This window comes from Symphalangus syndactylus, chromosome 4 (assembly GCF_028878055.3).
Source record: "Symphalangus syndactylus isolate Jambi chromosome 4, NHGRI_mSymSyn1-v2.1_pri, whole genome shotgun sequence".
NCBI classification, from domain to species: Eukaryota; Metazoa; Chordata; class Mammalia; order Primates; family Hylobatidae; genus Symphalangus; species Symphalangus syndactylus.
Genome location: NC_072426.2, coordinates 25,961,354 through 25,978,967, shown reverse-complemented (window position 1 = coordinate 25,978,967; position 17,614 = coordinate 25,961,354). Strand labels below are relative to the sequence as shown.

The following is a 17,614-nucleotide window of genomic DNA, read 5'->3' as shown; positions in this document are numbered from 1 at the left end:
TTCTGTCAATAGAAGTGTGTTAAAGAATCCAAATTATAATTACCACATACTAAGTGCCAATACCATGGTGGCAAAAGAAAAGAATGTGAAACAATGGTTGTCCTATGGGCAAACAATCTAAATCCACTTGGAAACTGTAAGTATTTGGCTCTTCCTTGGCTCTCTTATCCTGTCATCTATAAATACTGCATAGAGCTGGGACTTCAAGCCCTGGGAGTGAACTAGTTCTAGGCAAGATCAGAAACTGGTAGTTTCTACAAAGAACAGCGATAGTTTTCTTTTTCATAAAAAAGGTTTAGTTTCTTTGGCTGGCCCTCAGAATTCAGAGGAGTCTTTTGGAAGACTAAGGCTGCTTCCGTTAAGGTAGGGGTAACTTGCTTGGGCTGGAGCTTTAAAAGTGCACTTGTGGCAGAGGCAACAACTGTGATGATCAACGGGGATGACACAGCTCAGGAAAACCCAATCTGGGTGATGGTCAGTTAATTTGTCATCTTCTGCATGGTTCCCTCTTAGCAATAAAAACCCTTGTCTATGTCTTTAATGGACATAGCTCCTACAGTTCATTTCACTACCATATACATTAGGAACAAGACAGATTTGAAAAGCATGAAGAAGACATAAAACAAGTATAGAGAAAGGCAGGAGTAGCTAATTAAACAACAACAACAAAAAAGGTCCCTTTCCTAACATGCAAGAATTCATAATTTATTTATATTTAGTCCTTTTAAGAAACCCAACAAACAACCAGGCATCTCTGCAGTACTGTCCTTCCTCTTAATTTTAATGCAATCTCAAAATAATACAAAAAATTACCCCTAGATTGTTTGTGGCTTTAATAACAAGAGAGAAAGGAACTTTCTATATTTAGGAAACCTCTGAATCTGATTTCCTCAAAGGTTCATAGAGTAATAACAGGCCAATGCTTTTAAGTGGAAAGCAATTTCTCTGTTTTGCACACAGCCCTGAACATCCAAGGGGAAGTATCTTGGGCAAGCTTCCATAGCAATCAGCATGAAAGCAGAGAGGCTTTCCTTTCCTTTCCCAGTGGTGAAGTTACAGCTATTAAAGGGCTGCTACTGCACAGAGCTGCGAAGCTTGTGAAGGGGACTTCTGTTATCTAATCAGCGCCAGGGCCAGAAATGACCATCTTGGTTACTATACAATGACTAAGGCACTCATCTGAGGGGCTGTGTTCCAGTAAGCTAGAAGGAAGGACTGGTATTTGACAGAGGATACATCCAACGTTCAGAAAAGACAAGAAGCAACTGAGCTTATCACCTCAAGGAGCAGATCACGAAATAATCCAAGGTCAGTTAGCCTATAGTAAAAGAACAACTCTGCTCTCCTAAAACTGCTTAATTTTTGCAGAGACCTGCTATCAGAAAGGCTAACAATAGCTTTTTACCTATTCTCTGATGGTCTGAGCTTGGATGCTTTGTTGAAGCATTTATGAGGGATCAAAACCACAAATACAGCCCCGCTCCCTTTGCTGTATTTATGTCCAGTCTCTTTAGCCTGCGGGAATGCCTTTTGTGGGTGGTCAAGGACAAATGGCATTAAAACCTATTAATTCAGCTTTTCATGTAAGAAGACTTAATGTGTCAGCTGCATTTTAATCTAAGGATTATATGATTACCCTTGGAAAATTCTTTCAGGAACATCAATAAGGATTCTTTTTCTACAATTTTTATTTTTTATCACAAGGCCCAATTATCATTTATAAATGTATTGGTATTTTAACACCTGAAATAAAAGCTCTTAGCTAAGAAAAAGAGGCAGCTGCTGCACAGTTAACAAGAAAGCCAAGATCTCTGCTGAGACCATCTAAATATATACCATGCTTTATAAAATAAAAGAACACCAAGCTAATGCTCACCACCGCAGGTATGTGTCTGAACAGATGCCAATGCTGCAAATTCTGACCTGGATTTTTTTTTAAGACTTCTATATTGACTTCCAGTTAAAGACAGTGGATGAACACACATATTCAGCTCCTCTCCCTCCTAAAACCCCAATACCACAAAATTATTTCTTTTTAAGTGCATAAATCTACAAGGACAAAGATATTAGGGCAAAGATTAAAATGTTAAACTTTTTAAAGCTGGAAATCTGATAGATGATAGCAACTAACAGGCCCAAAGAAGCCAAATCTTCCAGTTTGTAAAGCCCCATTCTTAATCATGAATGGACACTCAAAGATCATAAAGAAAATATCTAACATGAAAGACAGAAACAGAGGAAAAAAGCAACTCAAAGGAAATAAAAATTATGCAAAAAAAGCTTAAAAAACAATCATTAACCTCCTCAGAGAACTAAAAGAAAATACTGTCATGAAATAGTAGGATTCTATAAAATAAAAGCAATCAGAGAATTTAAAAACTGTCAAAAAATTTTAAAAAAACATTATAACAAACATGAAAAGTTGAATAGAAGGGTTAGAAGGTAAACGTAGGAAATATCCTAAGAATACAGCTAAAAAGCAGATGTGGAAAGCAGAAGAAAAGGTAAGGCTGTCATAGTAAGTCAACATCTAACAGAATTCCAGAAAGAAAGAACAGAGAGAACAGAGAAAACAGAGGGGGGAATTCAACAATGATACACTTCAAGAAAATTTCTAAAAATGAAGGATGCAAGTTTCCAAGAAATGAAAATAGACCCCAGCAAGGAATATTATGAAATTTCAGAACACCGAAAATAAAGAGAAGAACAAAAAACCCGAGAGAAAAAAGTAAGAAAAATGAAGTCACCTACAAAGGACCGGGAGACAGTGTTAGCCTTCTCACTATCAACACTAGATACTAAAAGATAATGAGCAATGCCTTCACCATTCTGAAGCTCAGTGATTTCTAATCTAGAATTCTATCCCCAGCCACACTATAAATTAAACGTGAATGTGACAGTCTCAGATATATAACAACTCAAAAGTCTTACCTCCCATATGAAATTTTCTAGGACACTTCCAAAAATGTGCTCCTCCCAAATACGGGAGTAAACCAAGAAAGAAGAGGATATGGGATGAGGGAAATTGGGAATCCAATACATAGGCAATATACAAGAAATGCCCAGAAAGGTATTAAAGAGAGGATCCCAAGATGTGGTACACAGCAGGCCTAGAGAGCAAGTAGTCTGGACTGGAGCAAAGCGTAAGACTCCAGGTAAGATTTCTCCAAGATGTAATTGATAAGATAGCTGATATGGCTTAAAATATTAAGAGGAAATTCACATAGAAGGCTGTTTGTGGTTAAAGTAGTGGTAAGTGCATAGAAAAACTTTAAAAGACACAATTACTAAAATCCAAGGAAAACACAATTAGTGTGTGTGCAGAAAATTTAAAGTAATCAAACTATACTATATTACCCAGCACATCTGTGAATCCTGTTTACACACTGTAAATGCCAGATAAGAAATGGGGGAGGAGGAAGAGAAACAAGCATAACAGGAACTTAAGTCTTTCGCAAGAGGCATCATGGAACTATGGAATCCTTTAAAAAACAAAGGTGTATGACTGCAATAAAAACAAAACCTACAATTTAAAAAGAGACGACGATTACAATCTATACCTAATATTTCTTTATTATACCATCTGACAACTTACAAATTACTTTCACAAGTGTCTAATGATTTAACATTTACCACAGCAAGTTAGGGCCCACCCCCCAAACCCCTCAACCCTCACTTATAGAGACAAGGGAATCACCTCAGGGAAATTAAGTAACTTGATTAAAGTGACAGAACATCAAGGTGGCAGACACAGGACTAGAAAGAGCGGGGCATGCACAGGAGTGCGGGATTTACAATATGGTTGATATTAATGACGTGAGTGGGCAACTATAGGGAGAGAGCCAAATTGAGTTTTGGAGTTCAGTGGCTCTCACAGTTGAGCATGCCTAAGAATCACTTGCAGTTCCACCTAGACAAAGTATGTGAAGTAGTCAAGTTCATGAAAACAAAAAGTAGAATGGTTCCTACCAGGGGTTACAGGAGGGAGAGAAGGGCAGTTGTTTAATGGGTTTCATTGGGTATGAAGTTTCAGATTTGCAAGGTGAAAAAGTTCTGGAGATCTGCTGCACAACAATGTGAACGTGCTTAACACTAGTCAACCATACACTTAAAAACAGTAAAGAAGGCAAATTTTATGGTGTGTGTTTTTACTACAATATTTTTTATAAAAAAGAATCACCTGGAAGACTTGGTAAAACACTGATCACTACACCCCACCCCCAGAGTTTCAATTCAGTAGATCTGGGTGGGGCCTGAGAATTTCCTCTTCTAACAAGTTACCTGATACTGCCATCCCAGGGACCAAATTTTAAGAGCTATTGCTCTACTTCAAAAATATTCTCAGTTCCGAATGCACAGCAACCTCCACTGAGACCCCAGACCAAGTAAATAAGTATCTAAGGGGCGGGGAGTTATGGAACTGCACATTCAGTGCTTTTAAAATCCCTCAGGGTGATTCTAATGTGCAGCCAGTGGTAGAGACCCTGGACTGGACACTGGCCACACCAGTCGGCAGTACAGCGTCTGTGATGCTAAGAGCAGACCTGTGCCACTTAGCCATATTCTGAGGCTGCAGGTTGTGCCTCAATTTCCTCATCTAGAGAATAATGATCACAGAGTTGTGGAGAATATGAAATAGGATAACCAACAAAAGAACTCAGAGTGGTGCCTATCACATAATGAATAATAATGTTGTTGCTTTTGTTGCTGACATTACAGGAAATAAGGTTGACCTTGTTTTCTCAGATGTAAAATGGGGTCAGGTTAAAGGCAATGAAGGAACTATTAACATTCAATCCCTGACTATGCAGCAAGGCAAAAGACTCCCAAGGAGCTAAGAACAAAATAAGTGGGATTACATCTAAGAACCTATTATAATTCCCACAAATATTTGGCAAACTTAGGATCATTTTTCTAGAATAAGTAGCTAATCCCTTTACTCTCTGAATAGGTGTTGTTCTTTGGAATATAAACACCATTGTAAGGCCAGGTGTGGGAATCAATACTCAGACACCACATCCTTCATCTAAAGAAACAACAAAAACAATGTGATGTGTCCAGACAGAGGTAATGCAGGACTCACAGGTGAAGTTCTTGAAGACATCTACACGGTAAACAATTTCTTGTCAAAAGAAATTGAGAAAAAGACAAAGCCATGATCCATTTATGAAATATCTGAGACTCCCACATCCCAGGCACAGTGGCCATCTGCAAGGAAACAGCAACCGCAGGGCAGAGCCTGTCCTGCAGCGAAGAAGCGGCTCTGGCCCTCCAGCAAGCTTTGTGAATGCTGAATGGCAAGCACCATTTTTCCTCCAAAGCACTGCAGAGAGCACCAAAATTGTGTTTTCTGCTAAGTTTTTCCTTGCTTTCATAGCTGCATAGCTTGGGAGCGTATCAGAGATTACTCACAAATACTTTAAGCTTCCAATGTCCTGAGTCCACAGTAAATAATACAAAGAAATCACTGTTGTCGTCAGAGTTGGTCTGGGCCATACCAACATCTGAGTCTTGAGAAAAATCTCCTTCATTAAGTCATTTGGATAATTTCCCCACAAAACATTCTCAACAACTGTGGGAAAATATTCCTAATGAGGAAAACGGCATCTATTTGCAGACAGAACTGGCTGGCGGTCGTGAGAACAGCACTCTGCAGTGGTCCAAGCCTCTCAGAGTCAGCAATTCTGTCCTCACACCACATTGATGGGTTCAAGTCACCTCCTGACCACACAAAGCTTTGTCTCCTCTGAAACTCAGAATACTGGATCTGATTAAACCATCAGCAAACATTTCCCAAGCAAGTGCCCACCCTGGATATGGCTGATTGTCTCAAGCATGTGCCCGGCAAGATGGAACAATTTCTTCTTAGGAATGTTCTCTTAAATGTTTCTGGGGGCATCCTTCATGTGGGAAGCTAAAGACCAACGTTCAAGTGGAATATACAGAAACACTGCCTTTCTTGCACCACACAGGTACTTTAATCCAGGCCTACTTTCTAGTGCTTTTTCCCTCTCTGCTTCCTTGATTTATTACTAACCCAAATGGCCCACAATCATAACACAGAGGCAAGTGTGGGGACAGGGAAGAAATCAGGTCCAAACCAATGTTGACCCTTACAGGTCATGTGAGTCTGAACTTCCTTATCTGCCAAATGAAAAGGACACTTGCTCCCCGGCCAGCAGGACAGCTTTAAAGGTTGACAGTAATAACCAGGGATAGAGAGGCTAGCATGCATGAGGCACTATTCTAAGTGCCCTGCAAATGTCCATTAATTTGATCCTTCTCAGAACTCTTTTAGGTAAATACCTTTATCCCCATTGCACATCTGAGAAAACTGAGATACAAAGAGGTTAAATAATTGGTCAAAAGCTCATGCAAGCTAATAACTGAACCTAGTCTAGCCCCAGAATCCATGTTTTTAATCACTTCTTTATCCTGCCTCCCCAATACCTCCTAAAGGTCAAACAAGAATATATCTGAAAATGCTTTTTAAACCATTAAAAGATACATTAATAATAATCATTATAATACTTAGTGTACCTCCCAGCACCCCCAGTCCTCTTGGTAACTGCCCTGATTCACCTCTGGGGGGAACCATTCCCAGCTATCATCAGTTTATGCTTCATCTTCTGCAGAAGATGTGCTGACCTCAGGCCCTGGAGTGAAGCACATGATCTGGCTATTCAATCGGAACAGGCCAATATACCTGGCCACAGCCACTGGTCCAGCACGAGGTACATGACTCATCATGACCAGGAAGGTTGTTTGTAATTAAGCAAACCTGAAGCTGCTACAAGTCTCCATTCAGAGCCCAAAAACATGTAGCCAAGATGAATCCTCATGACATCATTTTGATCCTTAGTCTAGCCCCTCCTGAAGGCAGCTCCAATCCTTAGATTTGCAATTACTTAAGTCCATAGACTTTTTCACTTGAGACAGTTTGAAATGGGTTTTCTGTCACTTGCGACCAAGGCACTCTGTTCTATCAAGCTAAATTTACCTATACCTTCAGTACTTTCCCCTCTCTAAAAATAAAACTTGAGGACTATTAAAGTGAATTTTAATTGGTTAGTCTTAACAAAGCAACACTTCTGAGGCTGGACTTCCTGACAAGATAACTCCACATTATATAGAACAGACTTCATTTTTTCCAATGCCACAGAACAAGGAATTTGGCCTATCATAAAATTTGTTTCAGAAAATGTCATTTTTAATCAAAAGAACTAAGCCTACAGTTACCAACTTTGTAAGAAAACAACTATGATATTTATATTCTCAGCCTTCTCAATTCTTGTTTTTCCTCTACACAACTATCCATATAGAATCACTAAAAAGAATATGACTGAATTCTTTAAAACATTTTAAACACAAAAAGTAGAAGACATGAATGGCTATAAATCATTTCTTCCTCCTAAAGAAGATTGGCCAGGCGCAGTGGCTCACACCTGTAATCCCAGCACTTTGGGAGGCCAATGGGGGAGGATCACGAGGTCAGGAGTTCAAGACCAGCCTGACCAACATAGTGAAACCCCGTCTCTACTAAAAATACAAAAACTTAGCCAGGCATGGTGGCAAGTGCCTGTAATTCCAGCTACTTGGGAGGCTGAAGCAGGAGAATCACTTGAACCCAGGAGGCAGAGGTTGTAGAGAGCGGAGATTGTGCCACTGCACTCCAGCCTGGGTGACAGTGTGAGACTCCATCTCAAAAAAAAAAAAAAAAAAAAAAAAAAAAAGATCAACTATACCTTAACTTTATTAATTTTGGCAACAAAACAAACCAGTTTGGAGTTTTCATCACATTCATTAAGCTATTCATTGTACCAGTTCACATTCCTTCCCTGTGGTTTCTTCAGAAGCCTAAGATTTCAGAGGAAAGCACTGTGGGTCACCCAGATCACTGCCTCAAAAGGTGACAAATAGCATCCCATTTGATGTCTGATAGCTCCCAAATCCATGTGTAAGTATGACCAGGGCTTCCTGCATTTCACATCTTTGAATTACTACACATAGCTAAATAACTGCAACCATAACATCCAAACAAATTCCCACTTCCTGAAAGACCTCTCAGGCTGAAAGAAGGCAATGATACAGACATCGTGGCTGAAGATGGTTCACTGATATGGTTTGACTTGCTTCCTTTACATTGGTCTGAGGACAGTGTAGGGGTGGTGAATGGGCAGTCACTCACAGCCCCAGTGTCCACCCATAATATATATACAAGCACACATGAAAATGCTACACAGGTGTAAAAGATGTTAAAAACAAGTTTCAAATTCCTTAATGTAAAAAAATACTTCTATATTTTCTATTAAGAAGAAACAAACTTTTATGACTTTGATAAGCAAATAGATAAGCACATAAACAGAGATAGATTAATTTGTTATGCTGCATTCCAAACTTTATTATCCAAACTCTATTATCTTGGTTGGCTGTTGTTTCTATTGAGGTTTATTATTAAAGTAGCACAAGACTGGCCATCTGCTTGGCTTGCTTTAGTAAGCACTTCAGAACTCATCAGCCCTTCTCCAGACGTGGCTACCTTCAGACAGTCTGGCATTACCACATGTAAACAATTAGGACATTTAAAACTACAGTAATTGTGCAAACATCACATTACATACTCCTCATTACGGAAGCAAAAAATCAAATTATGTAGGGTAAGTGTTTATCAAGTTTATAAAATTAATAAAGATAGCTGACATAATAGTTTTAAACTGAGGATTTTTAGTTCTATTTCCATATTATACTTTTTATTCTAAAAGCAGCTATGCTAAGAATAAGCCCCATGTGGTTGGTGCACACGGAAATGTGCTACCTGCATAACTAGAAGAGCTGACAGGGGATGCCCCTACACCACAATGTCATATTTTTGATTTATAGACAGCACAATCATGGAATGGAATTTCAAATTCATAGGAGACTCTTTTACTATACTTGGTCTTAGCCAAAAGGCCAAGAAGTGATAGAGGAGCCTCTTTTAAACTCCTCAAGACCAAGAACCATATCTGATTATCACCATTTTATGCCTGAAATACAATAGGCACTCTGTAAATACGTGTCGGATGAATACATGAATGAGAACATTAACACTAAATTTAATGGGCTCAGATTATTACATGACCACAGAGGTTATGATTACTATGTCCTTGCTTTTATGAAGTAAAGCAGGAGCTGGCAAACTTCTTTGTAAAGGGCTAGATGGTAAATATTTTAGGCTTTGTAGGCCATATGGTCACTGTTGCAACTATTCAACCCTGGTCTCTTTTGCAACTATTCAACCCTGCAGTTATAGCAAATATGTAAACAAATGAGCATGATTTTTTGAATAAAACTTTATTTATAAAAACAGAATTTGCCCATAAAAACACCCAAATCCTCTGAGGAACACTTTCTTATTATATAATGATGACTCTACTCTCTAAATGTTGGAAAGTGGTGGACTTGCTAAATTGAGCTGGACAGGGTTTGTTGGGTTGATATTTGGGCAGAGGATATACACTCGCTCTCCACCATACCCATCAATCCTTATGAGCAACCCCATTCATTTCAGTCACGTTACCAGCCTGGCCCATGTAAGCCTCTGAATTTACATCCCTGAACTCTACAGTACAACAGGCTTCCAGGGCTGTGGCCCATTGCCATACCTGTGAATTGATAACTATACTACAGGCTCCTCAAGGGCAAGCCCAAACGTTCAGCTCTTTGCCCCTCACCTAACACTTAACATCGACACCTAATGAACTTTAAATATTCATCGATTGCCTGTTGTTTGATATGTTCTGCACGGTCTCCTTGGTGGGGCTGTAGAGAAAGCAATAATAGCAGAGAAGAGGACGTAGAAAACATGTGCCAGTAGGGAACGACGTGAGAAAGGACATGGTGAGTCACAGGAAGAGCAGCAGGAATCAGCACAGCACTGATGAAACCACACCCAATTCTCCCAAGTGTGTCTCAATCTTCTCGCTGCTGTCTGGATTCCTCCCTCATATCACAGCAGAAGCTGGGCACAACCTGGTACTAACTCCACTATAACCATGATGAGGAGAAAACCTTGTTTAAGTCCCATTTCCTCTGGAGGGTGCCCCAGATGGGTAAACCCAAACAATTACCCACATCTAGTAAAATAAATAAATGGTTATGTTCTCCCACAATGGAATGCTCTATAGAAATGAAAATGAGCAATCGATAACTAAACTATATGCAATAATATGCAGGAATCTAATATGTTGTTGAGAGAAGCCAGACACAAAAGAGTACAATCTGCATTATATATTACACACACACACAAAGAAAAGACAAATGCAAAACTAATTTATGCTCCTAGAGGTCAAGAGAGTAGTCATCCATGGAGCAAGGGTATAGTTGACCCTTGAACAACACTGGTTTGAACTGTAAGGGGCCACTTAAAGGCAGATTTTTTTCAATAAGCACATTGGAAAATTTTTTGGAGATTTGCAACAATTTGAAAAAGCTCACAGATAAACCACATAGCCTACAAATAGCAAAAAAAAAAAAAAAAAAAAAATTAAGGAAATGTGAGGTATGCTGTGAATGCACAAAATATATGTCGTTGGCTGGGCGTGGTGGCTCACGCCTGTAATTCCACCAATTTGGGAGGCCGAGGCAGGTGGATCTCAAGGTCAGGAGTTTGAGACCAGCCTGGCCAATATGGTGAAACCCTGTCTCTACTAAAAATACAAAAATTAGCCCAGCATGGTGGCACGCACCTGTAATCCCAGCTACTCGGGAGGAAGAATCGCTTGAACCCGGGAGGTGGAGGTTGTAGTGAGCCGAGATCGTGCCACTGCACTCCAGCCTGGGCAACAGAGCAAGACTGCATCTCAAAATATATACGTGTGTGTGTGTGTGTGTGTGTGTGTGTGTGTGTGTGTGTGTCGTTATGTAGTAAGTCAGTAAGGCTTCCAGTCAACAGTAGGCTATTACTAGTTACATTTTCAGGGAGACAAAATTATACTTGGATTTTCAACCGCACCCCTAATCCCCAAATTATTTAAGAGTCAACTGTAGTGTCTAAAAGGAAGCATGAGATTGCGTTAGTCATGCTCTATTTCTTAATCTGGGTGCTGCTTACATGGATGTGTTCAATCTGTGAAGTTATATTGAGCTATACACTTATAATATGTCTATTTTCCATATGTATCTTCTACTTCAGTAGAAAGTTTTTTAAAATCACCATATCTCAGTGGTCTAGGACTAGACAGGGCCCCATATGTCTTCCCTTCATTCATCCTTCAAAGCCCCCTTTGCCTCACGTGGAGTCCCACTCACTCCTCCTCTTTTCAAAGCATAACCATAGAGAGGCCAGAGAATAAAAAAGCAAAACTCAATCATTCTGAGCTACCCATGATTCCAGACACAACTCCTCCTGAATGCCAGTATCTTTTGAAGAACCTTTACTGCTATCACCGACCTTTTGTTCTAAATCAGAAATGAGAGTATAAGAAGCCACTGCTGCCCTAAATGGCTCACTTAAATAGACTTCCTTTAAAATATGCTCTAAATAGGCAACCTTATAGACACAAATGTCTGTGAAGCAATGCTTAGATACACAGGGACCACTTGAGGAAGATACCATAAATAAATAGTAACTGAGATGGGAAAGGAGAACAGTCGACAGCCATCGTGCAAGAACCACAGATACCTGATGGTGTAATTGGCTATAATGTGTAAAGATCTACAACTGTAATCATAGCTGAACATGTCTTTGAGATTTTAAGTAAAGTTTCAATGTAGGTAGTCAAATTATGAGGCTGGGAATCATTTTTAATCTCTCTATTGATGATTTTAATATATTAACCTATATAACATCAACTTCACAGTACCAGTCATATTCTTTCCACATTCTCCTACAAGTTTAGGTTTAAAAAATCAGCTAAGATCTTTGATCACATTAGAGCACAGAGATTGATCTAATTTTTTTTTTTTTTGAGACAGGGTCCCACTCTGTCACCTAGACTGGAGTGCAGAGGCGTGATCTCGGCTCACCGCAACCTCCGTCTCCCAGGCTCAAGTGATTCTCCTGCCTCAGCCTCCTGAGTAGCTGGGATAACTGGTACATGCCACTACCGCTCAGCTAACTTTTGTATTTTTAGTAGAGACAGGGTTTCACTATGTTGGCCAGGCAGGTCTTGAACTCCTGACTTCAAATGATCCACCTGCCTCGGCCTCCCAAAGTGCTGGGATTACAGGCATGAGCCACCAGGCCCAGCCCTGGTCTACTTGTGAATCCTGATCAGAGAGAAGGTGGGGCTGGTGATCAGATCCACTGACCTAACCATGAAACATCAGCCATGGCGGGGACGGGTAGATTACGTGAAGAAAGCACAGTAATTTCTCTCTTGGGGTATATGTACAGTACAAGTTCCATGATTTTTCGCATACCAAATTCATATTACTTATCTGTTCATTAAAGAAATCACTCTCTCTCTCTCTCCGTGTGTGTGAGAGAGAGAGACTGGGACTCACTGTCGCCCAGCCTGGAGTACAGTAGCATAATCATAGCTTACTACACCCTCCAACTCATGGGCTCAAGTGATCCTCCCACCTCAACCTCCCAAGTAGCTAGGACTACAGGCATGTGCCACCATGACTGGCTAAATTTTTAATTTTTTGTAGACACAAGGTCTTGCTATTAAAAATGGTTTTGGGTTTTGTTTTTTGAGACAGGGTCTTGTCTGTCACCCAGGCTGGAGTGCGGTAGCTCCATCACGGCTCACTACAGTCTCGAGTTTGTGGGCTCAAGCGATCCTCCCACCTCAGCCTGCTGAATAGCTGGGACCACAGGTGTGCACCACCACGCCCAGCTAATTTTTCTGTATTTTTTCTAGAGACGGGTCTCACCTTGTTGCCTAGGCTGATTTTGAACTCCTGGGCTCAAGCGATCCATTCCCCTCAGCCTCCCAAAGTGCCGGGATTACAGGTGTGAGCCACCACGCCTGGCCTAAAAATGTTTTTAATCTGACTTTATTTCTATCAACAATGAAGGGAGCATAACTCAGTTACACACTTCAGTACAAAACTATAAATTTAATTAAATGGTTCTGTGTCATGTAGTTCTAAAATGTCTTTCAGGGAAGAATATCCTTATTTGTAAGAGCTGCATCCCAAGAATTTAGGAAAAAATGTCATAATATCTGCAACTTCTATATGTTTCAGCTAAAAAATGTCCAAACTTATACACACGCCAAAAAATGTGGCAAAATGCTAATAACTGTTAAAGCTAAGGTGTAGATACGCAGGAACTCATTGTACGTTCTCTTAATTCTCTTCAGTATGGTTGAAAATGTTTTACAATAAAAAGCTGCATAGAAATATTTACTTACCTTTCAAATGATGGCTGTCTTCTTTCTCCTGATCAAAAATGAATGACTAAATATGCCCACAGGCCCATTCAGGGATCATACATGCTGTCGTCACGCTGCAAGAATAAGCAAAGCAACATGCATGTTATCACCAAGAATTTTTACAGTTAATACTATTTCAGTTGAGAACATGTTCTTAATATATGATAAGCCTCTAAATTAAAATACTGCTACAATTTTTTAATAAGGGAAAAAGTAAAAAAAGAAAAAATAATCCCATCACATATTGAATGTGGGGAACAACTATCAGCCCCACCCACTCTAGGAAATTTTGGAATAAAGGAATTCCTCTGTAAGTTTCTTTTTTTTTCCTTCAACTTTATTGAAGTATGATTGACAAATAAAAATTACATATATTTAAAGTGTACAAGGTGATGGTTTCATATATGTATACATCGTGAAATGATTGCCACAAACTACTTAACATATCTATCACCTCATACAATTCCCTTTTCTTTGAGGAGTTTTCTGGTAAAAACAAGAAAACTTGCTAGATAAATTCTAAAAGAGCCGTACAGTGTAGTTACCATTTGTGTGTGTGTGGTGAGAACACATAAGGTCCACTGTCTTAGCAAATTCAAGTATACATTATTATTCCCTATAGTTGCCATGCATTAGGTCTTCATCTCATAGCTGAAAGTTTGCCTCAGTTCCTGTCGAATCACAGCAATTTCAGGGCAGTGATGTAGCCCAAACATCCACTCTAACAAAAACTGGGGCTTCAATGCCTTGAGCTTTACTCTGACCTTGGATTTCTGAGACCACACTTAGAAGGCATCCACGTACCCACCTAGAACCACACAGGAATTGCTCAACCTCCTCAAATCCTTTCCAGCGAAGGTATTCAGATCCAATCTACAGTACACTCAACTACAATACACACAAGTTTGCAGCACAGTGGTATCGTGGCCTGAAAGTCATACTCCTGTTGCCACGACGATACCTTCTGTTTTGGCGTTACCCATCACATTTGATCACAGCCCTGTGAGGTAAGTAGGGTTTATGGATCCCATTTTCCACAGAAGGCAGCTAAGCATCAGAGATTATTTCTGACAAGGATATTCAACTAGAAAGCACCGGAGATTAAACTCCTATTTGTCTTCTGACCCCAAGCCCTGGGCTGGTCTCACTACACAGGTCACCTCCACCCTCCTGCTCCCACACGATGCCTTCCTTAAAACCAGCCCCACAGCCAAATGGCCAAACAACACATCACACCAGGGAGGCAGCCGGGCACTGCAGTGTGCTCCCTGAAAGCATATATTCACAATCTTTCTTAATAGTACCATTAATACTATAATCATTATTACCAATTACTATAATTACTATTAGTAATTATACTTCTCTTGTGGACACAATAACCCTTAATGTATTTTTGTCATTTATATACATATATGCACTTTTTTTCCTTCTTCCTCAAAAGAGCACATTGTTCACTAATAGAAGGAAAATAAGCATCGCACTGCATCCCTGGCGACTTTTAACCTCACCATAATGAAAGGCAGTTATCATTTGCTGTTGAGGATTTTCCTTTCATTTTTATAAAATGCAAAATACACTAGAATATAATGCCACAAACACAGCTCTCTGCAAATAAAGATGGAAGCAGCACCAAAACTACAGTTGGGGAGAACGTGACATTTCTGCATGATGGCCCGACTTGGCGCTTCATCTGCTAATCAACAGAATTCTGTCGACACAGAGAGTTAGCGGTATCAGTGACTAACACGCAAAGTACTGGTGTACAAAAGCCTAAAGAAAGCCAGTCCGGAACCCCGTGCACCTGGCTCTCAGGCCTATCTCCTCCACTTTTTAGCTTCATTAAAAATGGAGAGAACCTCTTCCGGCTGCTTCCTCACCTGAGGGCTGCAACAGCTGTTCACAAGGATGTTGGGATCCACAAAGGGGAGATGGTGCGACTCACTGCCTCACAACCCAGAGCACTTGGACCCCCAGGAATACTCACTAAGAAGTTATGCCAAGAGCTAAACAAAGCTAAAGAAAAATAAACATGACATAGCTTCCAGAAACATCAATGTTACTCAAAGATTTTGGTGAGGGAAGGTTAAGCAAATGAATCAATAATTTAAAAGTTGTTAATATTAAAACAAGTAAAAATTATGAATTAGAATGTAATCGTTGCATGGATTTTTAAGCTAAGGCCCCTGTCCTTGCTTGCCTAGGTCATTTTTGGCAATGCTCTTAGATGTGGGGGTGAGTAGCAAGCGGTGGACCTTTCTCTCCTTTTTCATTAAAGATGGTCTTGGGAAAAAGTATGGGGCTGGAACAGATTTTAATATCACAATGGCCCTTCATCTGGAGAATTCTCTTCAAAATCAAGAGTCTCAAATTGTTACCAGATCTAGGTACGGGTAGAATGAAGTCCAGGCACATATAATCCCATCTCCCACCACAGATCCCGGCGCAAGTATTACTGAAATTCCTTTCCTCATGTCCCTTCCCACCCACTCCCCTGTCTCAGGCACGTTCCTGTCAGGCAAGCTCAGGCCACTCAAATACTCAGCTACATCACTGACATCTCTTTAAATCCATACTAATTGGTAACACATTCAATATCTATAAAACTTCTCACTTAAATGGATGGCTGCACTATTACTAAAGAAAAATGAGCTCACCAATTTAGTTTGTCTCTAAAAAAATGTTTACTGTGAAATATATTTAAAAGTGAGTAACTGTGGTAGCCAGCCTCCAAGATGGCCCGTGGTGATACCCGCCTCCCAGTATTCATGTGCTTGTATAGTCCCGTCCCACAAGGAACAAAAGGGCTGGCATGTAGGAACCACTACAATATTGCTGAAATGCTGGCGTGAGACTGCAAAAGTCCAAAGACTCCACCTTCCATCTCTGTTTTGGGAGGGAAGCTGGCTGTTCTGATATGAGGACACGCTCAAGAAGCTCTGCAGAGATAAACGTGGGAAAGAACTGAGGCCTCTTGCCAAGAACCAGCAAGGAACTGAGGCCTCCTGGCAACAGCTATGTGAGTGAGCCATCTTGGAAGCAGATCCTTCAGCCTCAGTCAAGCCTTCAAATAGATGGCAGCAGCTTCAGTTGACATCTTGACTGCAACCTCATGAGAGACTGCGAGTCAGAACCAACCAGTTTGGCTGCTCCCAAATTTCTGGCCTACTCATGGAATCTAAGTGAGATGACAAATGTGTATTATTGTTTTAAGGTGCTAAGTCTTGAGGTTTGTTATGCAGTGATAACTAACCTATCAACATATATAGGTGTAAAGAATAATAAAATAAATCGCATGTACCTAATACCAGTCAGTGTTTAGATTTTCTTTTTCTTTTTTTGGAAGCCATGCGTGTGTGTGTCTTTCCTGATTGCATGTCTCTCAATCATCCTTCACCACCACTTCCACCACCAAGATTCACCACTAGCCTGAATTTTGAGTCAGTCATTCCTTGGCTCCTCTTTATGGTTTTGCCACATATGTGCTATCAATATGTTGTTGTGATTTGCTGATTCTAAGACTACTATGAATGAAACAATACTGTATGTGTTCTTCTAGACTTGCCTCTTAAGATTTTGAGATTCATCCCTGTTGACTCATGTGGCTTTAGTTCATTCATTTTGTCACCACGATACAGTTCTCATTGTGTGAACATACCCACAATTTACTGCTCTGTTCTACTGTTGGGGACCCTCTGGGGATTTTGCAATTTTCTGCTACTTTGAATAATGCTGTCATTTACATTCTACTGCTTGTCCTCTGGTACACACAGACAAGAATTTCTCCAGAGTATATACCTAGGAGAGGAGAGCTGGGCTACGGATTGCACGTGTTCAACTCCTCTAATGCCAAATTGTTTTCCAAAGTGGTTGTGTACAATTGACTCTTTAGCCGCCTTTCCAGTTTCTCTCCAAGTAAGAGGCATGCTTGTTTTGCCAATTACCAGGAAAGCTTTCAACCAACAAAAGGGAAGGCTTTTCCTATTTGCAGCATCACCACTACAAATAAATTGTACTCCAAAGCAGTGACCTAGACAGCTGGAACATATTAGTCACAGGACATCAGTACAGACTTCAGAATAATGATGCAAACCCAGCCAACACCACATACTGCCCGTGGGTATAAGTCAAATTTGATTTCTAGACATACAGTAAATTAAGAGGCTGTTTTCTTCCTGGTAGATTCACATACTATGGGCCCATGTGACTGGTATCATCTTGAAGGAGAAAAAGAGTAATTCGCATGCAACCCA

The 17,614-nt window shown here is 40.2% G+C and overlaps 1 non-coding gene across 1 annotated transcript; it reads right to left on the bottom strand.

Moving 5' to 3' along the window:
- Positions 1-13,841: 13,841 nt before the first annotated feature.
- On the bottom strand, positions 13,842-13,902 carry LOC129481431 (U7 small nuclear RNA). Its single transcript, XR_008657424.1, has one exon. It is a non-coding gene; the product is annotated as a U7 small nuclear RNA (small nuclear RNA).
- Between the last annotated feature and the right edge of the window lie 3,712 nt (positions 13,903-17,614).